This window comes from Megalobrama amblycephala, linkage group LG5 (assembly GCF_018812025.1).
Source record: "Megalobrama amblycephala isolate DHTTF-2021 linkage group LG5, ASM1881202v1, whole genome shotgun sequence".
NCBI lineage: Eukaryota > Metazoa > Chordata > Actinopteri > Cypriniformes > Xenocyprididae > Megalobrama > Megalobrama amblycephala.
Genome location: NC_063048.1, coordinates 9073369 through 9094350, shown reverse-complemented (window position 1 = coordinate 9094350; position 20982 = coordinate 9073369). Strand labels below are relative to the sequence as shown.

Below are 20982 nucleotides of genomic sequence, written 5' to 3'. Positions count from 1 at the left end.
TCAATTGTACATTAACAGCTGTTTGTATCAGATGTTGCACTACAAATAGCTGTCACTGAGAATACTTATTTCTGTGAATAAGTATGAAATGGATGTGTAGTTTGCATCAGTTCTAAGGTTTTCAAACATAGTTTTGAATGGATTTGGATGGATCTTTGTGATCTCTCTGTTTCACCCATTCCTGAAGGTCCCGAGGAATGCAGTCAACCTGGAAGTAGCGTCTAGATGGTGAAGGGCAGTAACTGCCTGTGACCAATAGAAGCCTTGTCCTTCCCAGTTGTACAAGAGGTAAGAGAGGTCTGGATGTGCTTCATCTTTATCTGTGGCGTTGGAAGTTTGTTTGTGTTATCCACCAAGTAAATAATGGCAAACCTTTGTCTCTAGAGAGCCCGGCCGTAAACTGGGCCCTGGATTACTACACACAGTAATGCTTTCTGCTTGGTATACTGAATTTTTGTGCTGTTTTTTTTTTTTTTAAATGAGATCTGGGACTTGTGAGCCATACATGGAGTGTGAAACAGAGTAAGTAAGCAGTAATCTGTCTGTTACTGTTCTCAATGTGTAAATAACATTTAATAAGTTTATTTGCGACCATTGTAGAATTGAGGACTTTGCTAAAGGAGAAAAACACCGGATTTATTTTTGGTTTGTAGCTCAGAGGTCAGCTGTCTGCAAGGCTAGAACTGAATCAAGGGAGAGAGCAGTCCTCCTCCATCTGAAAAGAAAATTCCAGGTAAAGTGCTGTGGATAAGTAGATACATTAAAGTGGTTCACTGGTTTTGATTGTGTTTATGGGGCGCAGTCTTAATGCTTTGTTTTTTTTTAAAAAAACGCTGTATTTTTCATATATTTTACCTTTATTCTACACCTCTGTTTCCACTCTCATATGAACGGCTCGTTTGACTTCCTGCTTCTATGAAGCCACTCCCTCCGAAATACAGTGTGCTCAGATTGGTTAGCTGGCCCAGTGTATTGTGATTCGCTGAAGCGTCCAGAAATGCCATGCCCCTTACTATTCGTTGTTACATGTGCTTCAGTGGAAATGTAAATAATGGCGTCTCTATTTATTATATATATTATGAAGAGGGTAAAGCAGAATCTCTGCAATCACGGCTTTTAAAGGACGTTTATTTTTGGTTTGTATTTGATGAAAGTGTTTAGATGCTGTCACTGCTGTTTGATAGCTTTCAATATACAGTTTTATCCTGATTAAAGCTTTACTGTAGCCGAATACATGACTGAGTAGTCGCATTTTTGTAAAGGTAGCGTTTAATTTATAGCATGAACAACTGTTTGTCTATGAACATAGAAGTTTGTTGGTGTTTGGTTGAAGTGTGCACTATAATACAGCTAACTGGCCTAGAGAAGCAAAAACGCTTTAGTCTCTTGTTTACATCCTTGATGCAACCAAAAACAGCAACATAACTATAAGTTTAAAAGACATGTACAAACAATAAAAGCCTTTGTGTAAATCCAGCATTGAACACGTGTCGATTCTGGAATCTGTCTTCAGCGCCGCATCCAGTGTAGAAGATATCACAGATTATTATTATAATGGGCTCTATATCTTTTGACGCGTCGAATTGCGCCATTCGCGTCCGGTGTACACAACTCTTCCGCTTCCATTATGCCGCACGACATGGCCTCGCCCACTTTGTTGCGTGTTCCCGGGGGCGTGTTTTGCAGGTTTTATGATGTCACCAACCCGGGAAGAAGCTCGTTGTAGTACAAACCAGCCGTTTTAAGTCCAAACCGGTAGGCATTAAACTGCCATAACTTTAAAAGACAATATCTCCGTTTGCATTGAACTTTCAGAGCTGTAACTTTGCAGATACTGTTTATGCTCAAGCAGCAACATTACACACTAACTACTAAAAATGAAATCACAATGAACCACCCCTTTAAGACATTAAGATCCAACTTTGAAAAGGACCATAATACAAACTAAACAATTAATTTCTCTGCATGCATGTTTCCTAACTTTGCAACAGATGGGCAGGGCATTGCCATTAGACTGTCCAAGCAGGTAGCCAGCTCCAACAAGAGACTGAGACAGGTAATAAAAGAATACAACAGCATTCAGTGGCCACCGCAGATGAGCATCTTCCCTGCAACAATTGATTTTCAGGAAGCATATGATCCCTCTTGGCATGTCTACTTCTGCTTTGATGACACTGTAAGTGTAAACAGCACACTGCAATAAGGGGACATGTGTTAAGAGACGAGCAAACACGTTGAGTTTCCTTCAATCAGTGTATTGTTCTGTGATCTTCAAAAAACACATATACAAAACATGTAAATCACAGAATGCACATTAAAGTACATAGCAATTACATTTTGTTTCCACTGATAACTTATTTACTGCTGTAACAAATTAATAACAAATTAACTGCTGTAACCATTGTATACATCCTTTTATATGCAGCAAAACACTTTGTAAAAGGTTACGATTAATATGACAAGTGTAAGGCTTGATTTTCCTGCTAAACAAAAACTGAGATAAAGCGTCCTGCAATAAAGTAATAAAACTTTAATCTGGAAAGAAGATCTCAAAGAAGTAGCAATGGACAACGCCTTGCCCTAACCCCAAAAGGACAACGCCTCCCCCCACCACACACACACCTCCCCTTCCTCTGGCTCAAGTCACTGAAAGTTATTCAAAACATATAATGTAACTTGTGTATCTATTGTTTTTCCCTTTTCGTGTTTGGTATCATTTAATTTGTCTCAGTGCGATTGGTAAAATGGTCTCAATTTCACAGCAGTCACTAGTATCATGAAGAAGATTGTAAACTAAGGAAAATTCTGTCCTCTTTTGGGTGGTGCCTTTTGTGAAAACCCACTCCTCTCCCCCAAAACAGGTGTTGGTGTAGTAAATATTTATGATCCTTTCTGTTCTGGTCTGTATATAAGGTAAAGTGCAAAGCAGTCAGGGGGGACCTTCTGTAACCAGAACCCCCATACAGAGATGGGTGAATGTCTGAAGACATTCACGTATCACTGTGTGTATATGCATTTCTTTGAGTAATCGATGTTATGCATTTGGCATTTCTGAATTGGCTTCTAATTGTCTAATTGTAATGTAATTGGCATCATATATTTTTACTTGACAAATAAAAGATTATATTTGGTTGATTCTGTATTATTCTTAATCCATTATTTCTAGTAGATCATAGCGAAGGTATTACCTCAAATCTGTGTTCAGGATTGTTCATACGAAAGGTTTAATAGATGGAGCATGGGGCACGTCAATTAAATCCATTTCGATTTCTGACAATCACTGCCTTAAATAAGTTGCAGTTTTCGTAAATATATAAAAACTATGCTTTTTGTTACGAGTAAGCAGAGCGCGACCGACTTAAAGGTAGATATTTACCCTGCATCCAATGTTTAAGGTCAGACTGACGAGTTTGTGTCCGGGAAGAATGCTCAAATCGGCCGAAGTAACTCTTCTAAAGTGATACCGGGACTGCAGTGAACGAAATAATTGAAGATATAAGGTAATCAGAATAATCGAATATCTAAATTAATACATAACAAATGATTAATTTCTAATTGGAAACACAACCTAAGAGTGGTAATCATTTGAAATTGGAGTCAGATTAAACGAGTGAAATTAAGTGAATTTAATAGAGACGCTGAAAAGGCATACACGCGTTAACCTTCGCCCGGGGGCGTCGGAGTCCGTTTTTGGGCCGATGCAGGGTTCCTTACACAAGCAACTGAATATAATTCAATAAATGCCATGGTTCTTCACTGAATATTCATATAAATAGATGTAATTTCTCTCTCATAAACTCACACGCAGCATATACTCAGAAGTAGCAAATGCAACTATTCTCTCATTGAAACATACATAAACAAATGCAATATAATGCATATTAGTAGCACACATATGTGTACCATTTATATCATGAGCAGTGACTTTCAGTTAATCACTTATGGACGTGTATGACGATCGGATTCACATCAAAAATTGCTCATTTCTTGTATGCCAGTCACTTAACACACTAGCTAATAGTGTGAACACGAACTATAAATACTGTTAAATACATGTTAACACTGCATCATCGTAACTTTAATATAAACAGATATAAATGGTAATTTAAATGACAACCTTATTCTAAAGTTAAGAGTCAGATGGGGGAGGGGTACTCACGCGCGCCATGCGTGACTTACTTTTCATCAAACACGATTTAACATTACTTTTTAAACAATAAAGTGCATAAAACAAACCCATAATAATCTCACAACAGTCACCGACACATTTTGGCGATAAATAGTAGGTTTTGTAGAGTTTTTACCTGCAATAAGGGGACATGTGTTAAGAGACGAGCAAACACGTTGAGTTTCCTTCAATCAGTGTATTGTTCGGTGATGCTAAAGGAACGCGTGCTTGGCACCGATAACCTGTCCACGCCCCCTACTGGGATCTTCCAGTATTGCAGTCACTACATTCCTACATAACTCAAAATAAAGCTGCAATTTATAGCACTAATTCTAACTCAAAATAAAGCTGCAATTTATAGCACTAATTCTAACCTGTTACATAAGTATAGTTACCTAACCCTAGTAACCACACAGCAGTCACTCTAGTAACAATCTGACAACCGCTTACTAACCACAACTACCTGCCCATCATTTTAGAAACCACCTGGTAACATGACATAGCACTTTTTATTTTTTTTGTCTTCTAGATTGAAGAAGATAATGTTTCGAGGAGTCTAAAAAGGCGAGGGATTGATGCCTTACATATGAAGACACGAGCAGCTGAGGAAAAGCACATGCTTTACCAGGAAATGAGAACTATAGCTGAACACCTCCATCAGCAGCATGCCATTCTGTGCTCAAGCCCTACTTGTTTCAGGCCCTCCCCATGTCAAGCACACAGACACTGGTATACAATGATGATGGTGATAATGATGACAGTGAGGATGATAATGAGGATGACAATGATAACTAGGACTGTAAGCACTGGTATGACAGGACAGGGCCTGTATTTACAAAGATTCTCTGATTAGAAGTCCCAACTGTCCTAAAATCCGCAGACTGTATATTCAAACCTGTTTTTACGCTGAGGTGCACAACAAGCACTTCATAAACTTTTGAATCCAAAGAAATTATCCTGATCTCTGTTAACAGTCCAGTGTTGTCTGATATCATTATATTATATGAAAAAAGAATGATGTCTTAAAGTGTAAATACAAAGTGGTAAATGTATATGTTGCTGCAGATCATAGAAACCTTTCATGGTGGAGGAATATGATTACTGCCTGCCTTGTGCAGATGTGTTGTTTTACTAGGTCTGATCTATTTTAAAACTTGGGTACTGTATTTAAGCACAGATATTGCCACTAGTCTGTGCGAGTACAAAATTGTTTTTACCATATTGTAATATTACTTATTTACTGTAATGTACAAATGTGTTCAGTGTTTGAGAGCTGTGTTGTTTTTGTGAACTCACCAAACCAAATCCCCTTCGACTGAGTTGAAATGACAATAAAGAATTGAATCTTGAATCTTCTGAAACAACTATAAGTTTGTAAAAATAAAAGGGAACATGCAGGTGTATTGACATATTCACAGCACAATTGAAGTCAATGAAAAGTAATTTACTTAATAATGACAATGATTTTACACTCATAATCCGCCACACAGTGTGCCACATACAGTAGGTTCTTACATAACCGTTATTGGCTTGAAATGCTCCAGAGCCAGGGGCCTCATTTATAAAGCGTATGTACGTATAGATTTGATCTTTGGTCTTTGACGTGGAAAAGTGCTTAGAGCCACGTCGTTGACTGCTTTCGTTTTATTTTCACATTCTTCGTTCAGTGATTGTATATTACATTTAGCTGTATCTTTAGTTCGTTGCTATGGTGGTTGCTATTGACGCTGCTATAGCTGAAACCACGTAGCTTGCATGACGTACTTCCGCCTGAAAGTATTTTATTAACAGACACTTTTTAAATGATAAATTCAACATTTGTCAACAATTTGATAACTCAACAATACGATATGTTAATTTTAAGGTTATCACTTTTAACAATTTCTCCTTCGATTCTGAGAAATATTTTTTTGTAGCAGAAGGTTACGGAAGTGCATTTTGTTGTGGGCGGGGTTTGCGAGTTCTCATGTTTAGCTAAAATATCTTAAATAAACCAACATATTTACATTTTCTTAATGTAGATAATTTAGATACAGTGTAATTAATAGTTTGGCTGAACTGGATATTTGATATATCCACTAGATATATCTTTTCACAACCCTAATTTGCAAACCAGAAAACAGACACCAGGGTCTGTCTCACTGATTTCTCATTGAGTCCACAGAGGTCCTCAGTAACGGCCCTCAACCGCAGCTGTTGTAGCTATGCTGTTTGGACTGACATATGTGCTAAACCTCGAGTATCCAAAAGAACTGAAATTCACTTTTGAGTTTTTTCAGAAAGTTTTAATGGAACTTGACACAAGAAAAATGACCCCCAAAATATGTCGCCTCCGCACTCTGCTGCATAGTCAGTGACTGACTGACAGCCTCCATTTCAGTGCTTTGATGAACACAGGATGGCAGAAATTCTTTCACCCCAGTCTCCACTACATCGTATTAGTAGTTCAGTAGTTGTTTGTTGTTTACCGATGTGGCAATATCTATGTTTTGTATTTGATTTACATTTATTTCTTCTGCCAAAAATGTTAATTCCTGAGAGAAGCAGACCAATTGTTTTTAGGTATTTGTTCTTATTTCTTATTCTTGTTCTTATTGTTCTTATTTGTTCTTATATGATATATTCACATTTGAATACTGCTATGAATTCAACTTGAAATGAACTGATCACTTGATCTTTCTCAGAATTACATTTGTATTTGTAAAACAATGTTTGTTTTGCCAAAAAAGTCTAATCTTAAAAACAGTGATTTTCATACAAGATTTAATAAATCTTTAAAAGAACGTTTGATCTGACTCATTTAAAATATATACAGTGGGTACGGAAAGTATTCAGACCCCCTTAAATTTTTCACTCTTTGTTATATTGCAGCCATTTGCTAAAATCATTTTTTTCCCTCATTAATGTACACACAGCACCCCATATTGACAGAAAAACACAGAATTGTTGACATTTTTGCAGATTTATTAAAAAAGAAAAACTGAAATATCACATGGTCCTAAGTATTCAGACCCTTTGCTGTGACACTCATATATTTAACTCAGGTGTTGTCCATTTCTTCTGATCATCCTTGAGCTGGTTCTACACCTTCATTTGAGTCCAGCTGTGTTTGATTATACTGATTGGACTTGATTAGGAAAGCCACACACCTGTCTATATAAGACCTTACAGCTCACAGTGCATGTCAGAGCAAATGAGAATCATGAGGGCAAAGGAACTGCCTGAAGAGCTCAGAGACAGAATTGTGGCAAGGCACAGATCTGGCCAAGGTTACAAAAAAATTTCTGCTGCACTTAAGGTTCCTAAGAGCACAGTGGCCTCCATAATCTTTAAATGGAAGACGTTTGGGATGACCAGAACCCTTTCTAGAGCTGGCAGTCCGGCCAAACTGAGCTATCGGGGGAGAAGAGCCTTGGTGAGAGAGGTAAAGAAGAGCCCAAAGATCACTGTGGCTGAGCTCCAGAGATGCAGTCGGGAGATGGGAGAAAGTTGTAGAAAGTCAACCATCACTGCAGCCCTCCACCAGTCGGGGCTTTATGGCAGAGCGGCCCGACGGAAGCCTCTCCTCAGTGCAAGACACATGAAAGCCCGCATGGAGTTTGCCAAGATGGTGAGAAATAAGATTCTCTAGTCTGATGAGACCAAGATAGAACTTTTTGGCCTTAATTCTAAGCGGTATGTGTGGAGAAAACCAGGCACTGCTCATCACCTGTCTAATACAGTCCCAACAGTGAAGCATGGTGGTGGCAGCATCATGCTGTGGGGGTGTTTTTCAGCTGCAGGGACAGGACGACTGGTTGCAATCAAGGGAAAGATGAATACGGCCAAGTACAGGGATATCCTGGACGAAAACCTTCTCCAGAGTGCTCAGGACCTCAGACTGGGCCGAAGGTTTACCTTCCAACAAGACAATGACCCTAAGCACACAGCTAAAATAACAAAGGAGTGGCTTCACAACAACTCTGTGACTGTTCTTGAATGGCCCAGCCAGAGCCCTGACTTAAACCCAATTGAGCATCTCTGGAGAGACCTAAAAATGGCTGTCCACCAACGTTTACCATCCAACCTGAGAGAAATGGGGAGGATCTGCAAGGAGGAATGGCAGAGGATCCCCAAAATCAGGTGTGAAAAACTTGTTGCATCTTTCCCAAAAAGACTCATGGCTGTATTAGATCAAAAGGGTGCTTCTACTAAATACTGAGCAAAGGGTCTGAATACTTAGGACCATGTGATATTTCAGTTTTTCTTTTTTAATAAATCTGCAAAAATGTCAACAATTCTGTGTTTTTCTGTCAATATGGGGTGCTGTGTGTACATTAATGAGGAAAAAAATGAACTTAAATTATTTTAGCAAATGGCTGCAATATAACAAAGAGTGAAAAATTTAAGGGGGTCTGAATACTTTCCGTACCCACTGTATATATATATATTTTGAGAGAATTAAATTTTTTTAGATTGTCAATTGTGAAGCCTTTTATATTACTTGCAATGAATACATATTTCAGATTGAAGAAAATTCAAACCAGAGGTATAACATTCAGAAAACAGGTGAGTTTTGAGTAATGATTTAAATTCAGAGATATTATTGACACAACAGAGTGAGCGGGGGAGAGAATTCCAGAGTTCGGATGCAATAACACTGAATGATCTGCCCCCCATTGAAGAGAGGCGATGCCGAGGGACAACGAGAAGGCCAGAGTCAGAGGAACGTAGTGAGCGAGTCGGAGTGTAGGGGATGAGCATATTACAGAGATAAGGGGGAGCCAAGCCATGCAGAGATTTAAAAGTGAGCAGGAGCATTTTGAATTTAATACAGTAGGCAACTGGAAGCCCGTGGAGATCATACAAAATTGGGGTGATGTGAGAAGAACGCTTAGTATGGGTGAGTATTCTAGCAGCAGAGTTTTGAATGTATTGTAATCTGGAAATGGAGCTGGCAGGTAGACCAATGAAAAGGGCATTACAGTAGTCAAGGCGTGATGAGACAAATGCACGGACGGAGTTGGGCAATGCGACGTAGGTGAAAGAATGCAGATTTGGTAATAGAGGTAATATGAGACTGAAAGGAAAGGGTGGAGTCAATGATTACACCTACATTTTTAACAGTATTGGATGTTTTGATGTGAGAACCAGCAATTTCACAGGTGAGATTGGTAGAAATATTGATTCAGACTGATTTCACTCGATGAAGATTTTTTGCAAACCAAACATTTAATGGAGCATGAAAAGGCAGATATACTTCTACAAACAAACACAGTATAATGACTTTTTTTGTTCCTCTTTTACTGTAGGTTTTCTGAGATTTGTTTATATCAGCTGGTTTAGAAATGTGTGTTTGTAATAAAAGTATTAAAGTATTAAATGTTGCTATTGTGCCCAAAGCAGAAACACTGGTTACACTTTAATTTAAGGTGATGTAGTTACATTTTACTCACTCAAGTAAGTACTGAGTGACATTAATTAACTACATGTACTTAATATACAGTTACAGTTATCGTTAGGGTTTTGTTTAGGGTTAGTTACTTGTAATTATACATAATTTACTGTTATTACTATAGTAAGTATATGTAATAACGTGTAACTGTGTCACCTTAAAAGTGTTACTGAATCATTTGATGGAAAAGCTGATTCCACATGTAGTAGGTCTTTGAGAAAATCTATAGATAAATTATGACATATGCAAGTTATGAGCAAAGTTATTAATGAATATATATTGGCTTTTCTTTCTCTCTTACGCAGGGCATTGGTGACTTGACTCTGGCTTACCAGTGCTTCAAACTGGCCTAGGCTTTCAACAACAACACACGGTGAAGCTTACAATAACTAGGCTGTATTGGAGCTACGGAAAGGCCGGATCGAGCAGGTCAGGTTCTTCCCAAACAGTCTCGTGATAGCTAGAGTAATCACTATAGCGCACACACACTCATGTACTGTACCTGATATATCCAAATCAATCCATTTTGAATCAAATCCAGAGCTTGTGAATCTGAATCAGTCAAAAGATTTGTGAAATCTGTGTCAATACCCTGCCCTAAACTGGTTCAGGTGTGTTTAATTAGGGGTGTGTTCCACTTCACTTTTAGACACACACTCACACACTTCCCTAAGCACTTTCCCTCGGGTGAATCCTGCTGCCATTTTTGAAGTGTGGTCCACTTGGACCAGGGAAGTTTATATGGACAGACCCTCAACCCTCAATTTTCACTAAGACTCACGTGTGCATTTCAGACAGCTCCATATCCCATAATGCAACACAATTGTGGCATCACAGCACTTTGCACTTAATTCACACCCCCACCCCACACAACTATAGTTTAAGATATATGAATGATTTTGAGATTTAACTGCATATTACTAGCCTGACTACGTCAGACTTCCTACTTCCGCTCAATTTCATTTCGCTTCTGTACTCAGTCTGATACAGCGTCATAGCTTTGTGTTTGCCACCGGTCTGGAAACAGCCGGGCCAATCAACGAACAGAGGGCGGGCTGAGAGCCGTGACGTAGATGCTAAGCGCCGAGTTTTACATTGTAGGTTAGAGAAATCGAAAACCGAAACGACCGCGGAAATGGGAAACGAGACACGGGATGCAAACTTCGGGATGCATTAACTTCGCATAATCTGCAAAAGTCGTTTACAGCCATGTTCACTCCGGTATTTCGCTCACATCATCATGTGTTTACAACAGGTTTACAGTGGAAGTTCAATCATAGATTTGAGTTAGATGCATGATGTCTGTGCTTCGATGCGGCTGTACAGGCCCATAACATACGTCATAACTAAACGTATCTGATTGGCTTACGGGTAACCAATGATTTTAAACTTCAGACAAGCGTCCCCTAGCGAGAGAGAAAACACTTCTCTATTATGCCATTCCAGACTCTGTCTACGAAGCAAAGTGAAGTAGCAGAGTCTGGTATTACCAGGCTAGCATATTACTTGTTGCTTCCTTAAGTTTACTCATGCAATATAAGCAATGATGCACATCTGAGTCAACGAGACCGAGGGAAGTTAGTGAGGGAAGGGAAGTGGAGCGCAGCCCAGGATCAGGATTGAACATCTCTGTAACTTGTTTTGTCACAGGGGAAAGCTTTTCTGCAGACGGCTGCTTCATTGTCTCCTCACATGTATGAACCACATTTTAACTTCGCCACACTCTCTGATAAGGTACGGCTCGCAGCACTGATGTGTGTTACTCTGTCATTGTTTTATGATGATATGGCTTCTGGTTTATTGTTTTATCTTCAGCTATATTTAGATATTACTAATCAAAATGACAAAATTAAACCCATGTCTACATCCCTAACTTACAATATTCATAGATATATTTTTTTTAATAGTTTTTTCAGCTAAATAAATCTGACAGCGTTTAATGAGCTTTCTTTGTGACTTGAAGGTTGGAGATCTTCAGAGTAGTTACACGGCTGCTCAGAAATCAGAGGATGCGTTTCCTGAGCATGTGGACACTCAGCAGATCCTGAAAAACCTCAGACAGCATTTTGCCACTCTATAAGATGATTAACTCTAATATCAATGTTGGGAGATGCTAGAGGGCACTCTATCCCGGACTTTCATTTCCACCTGTTACATGGACTACAATTCCCATACACACTCACCGGACTCATTATCCAATGTCATTACACACAGCTGTATTGTATCATGCCATTAGTGTCTGTCTATTTATATTGAGCTGTTTCTGTCTTTGGTTGTGGTTCGTTGTTTAATGTCATGCGTTTTCTGATTCCCCGGTTGTCTGTTCTGGTTTTTCTTTGTGTTATTTTGTACCTGTTTGTTTTGGACTGATTTCATGGACTTTGACCCTTGCCTGCTCTGTGGATTACGCTTTTGGATTACCCTTTAATAAATCTCTCTGCTGCACTTGGATCTACCTTTTGTCTTCGTGTGTACCGTGACAGAACGAACCACCATGCAGAGATCCAGCAGCAGGAGACTCCGGTCATCAGTGGGGGCTGAGGAGGCTCAGGCCCTTTTGGCAACTCTTCGCCAGGGGAGAATGGGAGTGCGGACATTCGTCCAGAAGTTCTGGTCACGGGCAGAGGGGTATGGTCTCTCTGATGTGGTCCTCAAGGACACAATTAATAACTGTCTTAATGATCCTCTGCCGCAGTGGGAGATGGAGCTGGTGGGGAAGTTAAATTTTTGGAATTTCGCCAGTTACCTGTATCTGCATAGGGATGGGCAGATTCAGAGACCTCCAACACCCGCTCCAGCCCGTGAGCCCGCTCCAGCCCGGGAGTTCGCTCCAGCCCGTGACTCCGCTCCAGAGGCCACAAAGGTGGTGGGCACTGAGTCTCCGCTTCCCACATCTAAAAGGAGGAAGAGGAGGAGGAAGGCTTCCATCCCCCAAGACCCGGAGGCCTCTCCAGAGCCCGCTTCAGTTAGTGAATCCACTCCAGAGCCCGCTTCAGTTAGTGAGTCCACTTCAGAGCCCGCTCCAGTCAGTGATTCCACTTCAGAGCCCGCTCCAGCCAGTGAGTCCGCTCCAGAGCCCGCTCCAGTCAGTGAGCCCGCTCCAGCCAGTGAGTCCACTCCAGAGCCCGCTCCAGCCAGTGAGTCCACTCCAAAGCCCGCTCCAGCCAGTGAGTCCACTCCAGAGCCCGCTCCAGCCAGTGAGTCCGCTCCAGAGCCCGCTCCAACCAGTGAGTCCGCTCCAGAGCCCGCTCCAACCAGTGAGTCCACTCCAGTCAGTGAGCCCACTCCAGAGCCCGCTCCAGTCAGTGAGCCCACTCCAGAGCCCGCTCCAGCCAGTGAGTCCACTCCAGAGCCCGCTCCAGCCAGTGAGTCCGCTCCAGAGCCCGCTCCAACCAGTGAGTCCACTCCAGTCAGTGAGCCCACTCCAGAGCCCGCTCCAGCCAGTGAGTCCGCTTCTTCGGTCAGTCCTGCCATGGCCCAGAAGGCTGTCTTCACCTTCTGCGCCTTGATTGTCCTACGCGCCTGGAGGATGTATTCAGGGTCTGTCAACCATAGTCCAGTCTGCCAGCCCGAGCCCACTGTCGTCCCAAAGCAGTCCGCTCTTCATGTTGGTCTGGTTATGGCCCAGAAGGTGGTCTTAGCCTTTTATGTCCTGGTGGTCTTGCGTGCCTGGAGGATGCACGCTGGTGTGGTTGACTCTGGATCTGTCGGCCAGTTCAAGGCCGCTGCCGTCCCAGAGCAGCTCCAGCCTGAGCCCGCTGCTGTTCCAGAGCAGCTCCAGCCTGAGCCCGCTGTTGTTCCAGAGCAGCTCCAGCCTGAGCCCGCTGCTGTCCCAGAGCAGCTCCAGCCTGAGCCCGCTTCTGTCCCAGAGCAGCCCCAGCTTGAGCTCGCTGCCGTCCCAGAGCAGCCCCAGCTTGAGCTCGCTGCCGTCCCAGAGCAGCCTGCTCTCCCTGATATGGCCATGGAGGCCATCATCGAGCTGTCTGCTCTCCCTGATACGGCCATGGAGGCCGTCACCGAGCTATCTGCACTCCCTGATACGACCACGGAGGTCGTCACCGAGCTGTCCGCTCTTCCTGATATGGTCATGGAGGCCGTCACCGAGCTGCCCGCTTTCCCTGATATGGCTACGGAGCACCCTTGCCGCCGCCGTCCAAGCTTTCTGCCCTGCCGCCACCATCCAAGCCTTCTGCCTTGCCGCCTCTGCCCAGGCTACCTGAACCGTTGAGACCCGCCTGGTCAGTTCCTCCAGCGCCACCCTGGCACTCAGCCAGGACTCTAGAACCGCTGGAACCAGCCTGGTCAGTTCCTCCAGCGCCACCCTGGCACTCAGCCAGGACTCTAGAACCACTGGAACCAGCCTGGTCAGTTCCTCCAGCGCCACCCTGGCACTCAGCCAGGACTCTAGAACCACTGGAACCAGCCTGGTCAGTTCCTCCAGCACCGCCCTGGCTATCAAATGGGGACCCTGGATCTGGCCCGCCATCCCTCCCCCTGATCCTCCTCCTGTCCACCTCCCTCCTGACTTTGTGTTTTTTGTTTGGACTGGTGGAGCGTCTGGTAGACGCTCCTTTTGAGGGGGGGTAATGTCATGATCACCAGTGAGAGTGCCCTATCACCCACTAGAGGGCACTCCATCCCGGACTTTAATTTCCACCTGTTACATGGACTACAATTCCCATACACACTCACTGGACTCATTATCCAATGTCATTGCACACAGCTGTATTGTATCATGTCATTAGTGTCTGTCTATTTATATTGAGCTGTTTCTGTCTTTGGTTGTGGTTGTTTAATGTCACACGTTTTCTGATTCCCCGGTTGTCTGTTCTGGTTTTTCTTTGTGTTATTTTGTACCTGTTTGTTTTGGACTGATTTCATGGACTTTGACCCTTGCCTGCTCTGTGGATTACGCTTTTGGATTACCCTTTAATAAATCTCTCTGCTGCACTTGGATCTACCTTTTGTCTTCGTGTGTACCGTGACAGTATGTTAATAATTTTAAAAATGAAAATAATCATAAAAATTGCATTGTTTTTACCACTACTCTGATGAGGCAATTTATTTCACATAAAACGGCTCCAGCTCGCTCCAACACACCTGCTCAGAAGCTTCTAGTAGTCTAACTCCTGAAGACCTTGATTTACTGGTTCAGATAATAATAATACTTTAATGTATATTGTTTTTCCTCAAGCTCAAAGTGTGTTACAATCAACAATACATCCAAAACAGGTCAAATACACTAAACAATACATTATACACATCAAACAATAATTCAGGAACAGGTATCAACACACACATGAAACATACAGGACCGGACACTGAACTGAACACAAACAGGAACTGATTTACACAGAGCAGAAGATGAACTAATGATGAACAGTGATGGTGAGTTAGTGTCCATGTGACTGATGGGTGGCGGGAACTTAGAACAAAGGAACACATGTGACAAACAGAACATGACAGTGACCGTGTGACAGATGTAACTCTATATTCTGTACTGTAATGCTCTTTTTATCTGGACTACCAGCACACTCCATCTCCTGCTTGCAATATATTCAAAATTCTACTTGCTTACACTTAGACTAAATCTAACTAACTTACACTAAAGGTTCTGCTCATATTACTCCCCTCTTATTTAACCTCCACTGGCTATCCCATTGTCTCAGTCTCAGTGCCATCCAGACCTGTCAGCTCCGCTCACTAGACAGCACTGAAGTTGAACAGAAGACTAGAGAAACAGGTGAATATAACAACTGAACCGCTTAAGACAGACAAGGAGCAAACTGAAACAGGGATTATATACATGGAAAACAAGGGAGCAAATTAACAAGACACACCTGAGCAGAATACTCAAATCAATCAGTAACCATGGTGACAAACAAGCATGTGACAGAACTAATGAACAACCTAGAAGATTAACAAAGAAACTCAGACAAAAGAGATCAAAAACATGAATGTGTAAACTCAAAACATGACAGATATATTATAAGCTGGTCAGCTGTTGAATTCTAATGGTCAACTTTTGAGTATTAATGAACCATGTCTTGAATTTAAGTGTCATATTTCAGTTTAAGAATATTGTCATGAATTCACTATCTCTGTTCAGAAATCAGGGCACTTGGTGTAACACTGCAGGAAGAAGGTCTCCATAGATCAGTTTGATTTAATGAATAAGTGCAGTAACCAGTCGATTAGATCTCTCTTTGTTAATATCTCTTCTCCCCCATCAAAATTTGTATGGATTAATATGTTTCCCTCATTTGTGTGGGAATATTTTTGGGGAGTTCTTAGTCTGTATTGTTTAACAAATATATATCTATCTATGTGCTATTTTAGGCATCCATGGCCAAGTCCTATCTATTTCAATGGGGGAATCCTGAAATCTCAAAAACTGCCTGGCGAACCCACAATTAAATAATATATTTCAAATCAGCAACAAAACCTGACATGAATTGCCCATAAATGTTGTTTCTTATGCTCAAAAAAGATTATTTTTCAGGCTAGTGCAGTCATAAGCGCGAGTCTCGGGTTTCTATGGGAACCGGAGCTTCTAACGGCAGCTGCAGTGACGCAGACTTTATCAATCAGTGATTGGCTCTTTTACTTTAGACCGTTTTTTTTTTTTTTTTTTTTTTTTACGTATTTCCACCAAGTTGCAGTTTCTCCCATTCATAACTAATAGGAGTGATCCGTCTTTCTATATCTAGTCTTTGATATCACAAATGTTATGTTTGTAGGCCCTAATTGTGAAAGAGAGTCTATTGTGAATTTATTTCCCTGTTCATCTTTCTTTTGGTATGAAATGTCACAAATGAATTGCTTAAATATGTCACTTTTTTTTACTTCAATTAAATCAATATGACTTTTCCAAAAGAAAAATATATATTATCGATATATTTGTCTCACTGCACATGGTTCAAATCTGAGAATTTGAAGTTAAATTCAATTTCAGTCTCAAGATTTTATTATGCTGCAGTCGCTGCTTCCGGTCATGAGTATGAGGAAACGCAGCTCTGTTTATCATATTAGACACATTTGAGAGTGTTGAAATGATGTTATAACGTTACTCTGAGCGTTCACTCGGCTGCTGTGAGACACTGTTACACACTGCAGTAAGATAGATCGATTTTACAATATCATATTAAATACTGGATGGCTTGTGTTGATAAATGGCAATTCATTTTAAAGCGCATTTTATGATGGAGAAAAAAATAATTAAGCTGTAAGCTATGTTAGCTACTTAACAAAATAGTGTTTTTCTCTGAGGCATGATTAAAAACATGGTACTTGCGGAAAATCGAGGACAATAGATTTAAACAATAAGACTAAACGTGTTGAGCTATATAACAATAATTAGTTTTCTGTCAATGAATGTATCCAAACAGTTGTTCTCTTGTCTGATAAAACTGTTTGGATACATTCATTGACAGAAAACTAAAACACATAATATATTAAAGTGTCTTTGGTGTGTTCATGGTTTCTACAAAATCAAGGGTAACGCAGGTATGATGTCATTGATAAGCGACGCATGGTCCGTGTACTGATTAAAATGACTTATTTCTCTGGATTTAAGCATTCTTGGAAACATCTGGGATAATGTAAGTACACAAGTCAACAAAATATATAACACTGATCTAGTGGTTTTTGGATATCATATTTTAATCCAACAATCCTACATATTGATATTGTGCCTATGAGTCGACACTTTATTGAATGCTACCACCATTAATTATTTTACAAAGACATACTAAATACATTAATACAAATGTAATACAACTACAACTATAATAAAACTATAGTTTGTATAGTGAGCTTGAACTGTTTTTTTCTCTCTCCATAATTATGAAAAATTAATCTTTCATTAGTCTTTGTCTCCCTCTGCTGGTAAAACACAAACACAAATATATTCAGACTCTATATTTTCTCTGTAACAAAACTTTAGCCTTTTGAATTTATATTGTGTTTATACAAATAAAATGGTTAATCAATGAATGAAAAACTTTAATTTGTTGCTCTGAAATAAAAGGTGCTTTACTGCCGCCTCATCAGGTCTGTCAGAGGATCGTTGAAATCTAAATGAATCTTAATTTATAACAGTGAAGTCACTGTATCTTCAGTCTGTTGATTCTGTTGACTGTGAGTCTCTGTAGTGCAGTGGTCTCAAACTGCCGGCCCGCGGGCCATTTACGGCCCGCCCACCCCCTCTACCTGGCCCGCAACTGATATCAAAAATAAAATATAATCCGGCCCGCTAAATTATTATTATTATTATTATTCTCTAGTTGCTACCTGTCTGATATGCAAAGAAAAAGTCGCCGTTCTAGGATCATTCACATATCGCGTCACATAAGCGGCCATGCCGCATTCTCCTTCTTTCCAGTGCGCTTTCGCTCCAGTGGCGTCTGTCGTTGCTATGCAACCATGAGCCGCGCTCTCAACCGCGTCGCTTCTATTATGAGCGCTCTTGCCTAAATTACAGTAAAAGCACTCGACTTTAAGTCACAAGCGTCGATTTAAACCACCGAAACGCGTCCGATTCAGCCATTAAACGTTACCGATGCTCAAACGGCATCTTGGACAAATGTGGCCCAGCTGTGTGAGCACAAGCGCTGCAGGTGTCTGTCAAGAAACAGAGGAGTGTACAAATGTATTCAGGGATTGTATTTGTTCAGTACAGTGTTGTTCAGTGCAAGATTTTAATGTTATTTAAGCTAACATAAAGTAAGGGAAAATACTTCTACTAGATGTTAAAAACTAATAATGTATGTAACAATGAGAGATTTTTATTTTTTTGGCAAAATAAAGTTGATATATAGCTCCAGTTTTTTGTTTATTTCTGACCCCTCCATGCCACAAGTGTTGCTGGTTTTGTTCCTAAATTACTGATTTTTTATTCCATATATGTTGTTGGATGTGAGAAGTCGCACCAGACTATTTTAATTAGTAGGCTAGTATTATATTAGTAATAGTATTATATAATTATATTACACTCTGTAACAATGAGAGAGACACTGCTGTTTACATTTAGTATGGTAAATAAGATATTTATAGTATAGGTATAAAAATATTTTAGTAGGCCTAATGAAATTTGAAGTAAATGAGAAATAATGCAAAGGAAAGTAAATTTTCTGAAATGTTGTGCTTTTTTGCGCTTGAAGGATAATATGGCCCTCCTATGAGGTGTCAATCACAGAAACGGCCCCCCGACAATTTGAGTTTGAGACCCCTGCTGTAGTGGATCCTTATTCACCATCAGATGATCATGAGGAGATCAGACTGTCATGTCCTAAAATAAAACACAAACAGTCACATGTGCAGAATGAAACATTACGTCTGTCACATCTTTTCCAAAGAAAACTAGATAAGCTTTATCAATTCATTCTCACACATGATAATAAAGCTTCTATCTGATGCTCAAAATCACTTTACAAAATCAAGAGGTCATGAAAGGTCACTTTCACACAACGGACAGCTGATCCAGAACCAGCAGAAATGATCATTACACTCCACTACAAATTTAAGATGTTGTAACTCATAATGTAATAACTGCACATTAATGTAATAAGTATTACATTATTATTGTAATAAATTGTTCATAATGTAAAGATTTTATCAAAACATAATAAAATCTTGAGCTCATAATGTAATAATTTTTACATTATGAAAAATGTATTACATTATAAACTCACCATATTGTCATAACTGTAACAGCTTTTAAAACATAAAAAAAAGTATTCTCTTTTTAAAAAAATAATTCCAGTCTTAAACTACCTGAAAAATGCAACAGATTGTAATATTTATCCAATTATTATGATTATTATTATATTTTTATTAAACATAAAGCATTGTTATTCCCTTATAGTACATTTTAAAATCTAAATACAATCTTAACCTGCCTACAAAATCCACCAGGTGTGTGTGTGTGTGTGTGTGTGTGTGGTGTGTGTGTATGTGTGTGTGTATGTGTATGTGTGTGTGAGATAGATCACGTTATCTACTTCAGCCAATCGCAGCACAGAATACAATTTTAGCAAATATTTCTTCACTTTAATACAAGTTTCAGCAAAACAAATCCTGAATGTACATCAGAGGACATGTTGAAAAATACAGTATAACTTACAATCATGTACAGTGGTTATAAAGAGTCTACACACCTCTGTTAGAACTGTTTGGTTTGGTCAACATGCCCTCTGATGAAGAAATGTTTGCTAAACTTGTGCTCTGTGCTGTGATTGGCTGAAGCAGATAATGTGATTTTATGTTTTTAAAGCTGTTAAAATTATGACAATATGACAATGTGTTTGGTGAGTTTATAATGTAATAATTTTCTCATAATGTAAAAAAAAAAAAGTTATTACATTGAGCTCAAGATTTCATAACATTTTGAGAAAATTGTTACATTATGAACATTTTATTACAGTGGTCTCAAATTGCCGGCCCGCGGGCCATTTACGGCCCGCCCACCCCCTCTACCTGGCCCGCAACTGATCTCAAAAATAAAATATAATCCGGCCCGCTAAATTATTATTATTATTATTATTCTCTAGTTGCTACCTGTCTGATATGCAAAGAAAAAGTCGCCGTTCTAGGATCATTCACATATCGCGTCACATAAGCGGCCATGCCGCATTCTCCTTCTTTCCAGTGCGCTTTCGCTCCAGTGGCGTCTGTCGTTGCTATGCAACCATGAGCCGCGCTCTCAACCGCGTCGCTTCTATTATGAGCGCTCTTGCCTAAATTACAGTAAAAGCACTCGACTTTAAGTCACAAGCGTCGATTTAAACCACCGAAACGCGTCCGATTCAGCCATTAAACGTTACCGATGCTCAAACGGCATCTTGGACAAATGTGGCCCAGCTGTGTGAGCACAAGCGCTGCAGGTGTCTGTCAAGAAACAGAGGAGTGTACAAATGTATTCAGGGATTGTATTTGTTCAGTACAGTGTTGTTCAGTGCAAGATTTTAATGTTATTTAAGCTAACATAAAGTAAGGGAAAATACTTCTACTAGATGTTAAAAACTAATAATGTATGTAACAATGAGAGATTTTTATTTTTTTGGCAAAATAAAGTTGATATATAGCTCCAGTTTTTTGTTTATTTCTGACCCCTCCATGCCACAAGTGTTGCTGGTTTTGTTCCTAAATTACTGATTTTTTATTCCATATATGTTGTTGGATGTGAGAAGTCGCACCAGACTATTTTAATTAGTAGGCTAGTATTATATTAGTAATAGTATTATATAATTATATTACACTCTGTAACAATGAGAGAGACACTGCTGTTTACATTTAGTATGGTAAATAAGATATTTATAGTATAGGTATAAAAATATTTTAGTAGGCCTAATGAAATTTGAAGTAAATGAGAAATAATGCA

At 40.0% G+C, this 20982-nt stretch overlaps 1 long non-coding RNA gene across 1 annotated transcript; it reads left to right on the top strand.

Moving 5' to 3' along the window:
• Positions 1-9995: 9995 nt before the first annotated feature.
• LOC125268430 lies at positions 9996-11702 on the top strand. The gene is made up of 3 exons (XR_007184877.1): positions 9996-10031; positions 11253-11336; positions 11566-11702. It is a non-coding gene; the product is annotated as an uncharacterized LOC125268430 (long non-coding RNA).
• Positions 11703-20982: the final 9280 nt, after the last annotated feature.